Below are 1,417 nucleotides of genomic sequence, written 5' to 3'. Positions count from 1 at the left end.
CCCCAAGGTGATTCAAAAGTTGTTCATAGAGAAAAATGTAGCATTAGTCCGTGATGTTAGGTTTTTATAGTGATATGCCGAAACTCATCAGGACCTTGACCAGAAATGCTATGGGGTTGCCAGGGGTAACAACATGTCCAAAGCAGAGGATCTGGGCGGCTGGTGATTTACTAAATATTAAACAATTATTCCAGCCACTAAATAAGGTAAATGTGCCCACTGTTATATTCAATACCAGCTCAGGAATGACATTTGATGTTATGCATTAACTTTTTATCAGGAAACAAGCGCAGCACTATCGGCCACGTCATGGGCCGTGATAAAAAATAATTCTATCTTAAAACGATAGTTTTATCTGCACAAATAGCACTGAAAAAGTAGGCTAGATCATTTTGATTCAATTTGGAGCTTAATGGGGGGGTAGTTGACCTCTAGGTGACCTACAAATTAATCTTTAATGTCTAAAACAACAGCGGCATGTGAGTTCTTTTTATTTATTTTCGTTTTTACAAATTACCATTTAAAATGCACAAACCTGCTCTAAAGAAGCAATAACCATTTTAGTTTGCTGAGTTTTTTCACGTCAGTGGGCTTTCAGCTGCACGGGTGTAAACAATGTGCATCTGAATTGGAGAGCGTTTTTGTTTGTTTTTGTTTAGCTAAGCTAAAAAAAGAGTGTTAAGCTAGAGAAAAAGGGATTGCTGGGGGAGAATCAAACATCGTCACTGGGTTTTTAGGGCCTTTAACTGCCTGTTTTCCTGCATAAATGTCTTGACTGGAAAATTTGACACAAAAAATTTCATTTTCTTTATTTATTTTATAGGGACAGTGTACATTAATTAGCACTGATGCAAATGCAGCAGGGTTAGCCCTAACTCTGGACAGATCTTAAAATTGTCCACCTAAAAACATAACAGTAAGATTTTTACAGCGAGCAATAGAAATATAAAAAGAAATAAAACAGATATAACTGCCTAATGTGTTTGTAGTAAGTTGAGCAGATCTAATTAAAGTGGTACAATCCTGGCATATCCTAATTGTTATTGTTAAACTCCCTTTGTCCTCAAGCTAATGAATGAAAACACAAACTCCTGAGCCGCCCTGTCTGGGAAAACATCAAGGAGGTCAGGATCCTCCGTTACACTTTCTACTTAAAGGTACAGTGGAGGATGTTCTTTTTCCAGTCGGATCATCTAAATAAGTGGTCTTCTTGTCAACCATTCTGGTGATATGTTTACGTAAAGGTGACTCTGACATAGTGGAGAATTAAGCTTCTTTAAGTGATGCAAACAGCAACTTTTAAACAGAGCGTGCAAGAGGAGAAATGGGCTTGTGCACGCTCTCACATGCGTTTTGTAGGCGTTCCCTACGGAAAAGGATTAGGGCCACTGGGGAAAAATAAAAAGTTAACTGATTT

At 37.9% G+C, this 1,417-nt stretch overlaps 1 protein-coding gene across 2 annotated transcripts in view; it reads left to right on the top strand.

The window, feature by feature from the left end:
- ssna1 (Sjogren syndrome nuclear autoantigen 1) overlaps nt 1-1,417 on the top strand; it is an 8,410-nt gene that overhangs the window by 4,952 nt on the left and 2,041 nt on the right. The window contains exon 3 of one of the 2 annotated variants that reach the window (XR_001481195.1): nt 1,069-1,157. The exons of the other annotated variant lie outside the window; for it this stretch is intronic. The gene's annotated coding sequence lies outside the window, so the exon portion shown is untranslated. The remainder of the gene's footprint in view (nt 1-1,068; nt 1,158-1,417) is intronic. 2 annotated transcript variants of the gene reach the window in all.

The sequence above is a fragment of the Cyprinodon variegatus genome, unplaced genomic scaffold, assembly GCF_000732505.1.
Source record: "Cyprinodon variegatus isolate N-32 unplaced genomic scaffold, C_variegatus-1.0 Scaffold82, whole genome shotgun sequence".
Classification (NCBI taxonomy): Eukaryota; Metazoa; Chordata; class Actinopteri; order Cyprinodontiformes; family Cyprinodontidae; genus Cyprinodon; species Cyprinodon variegatus.
This window is presented reverse-complemented; position numbering and strand designations above follow the sequence as displayed.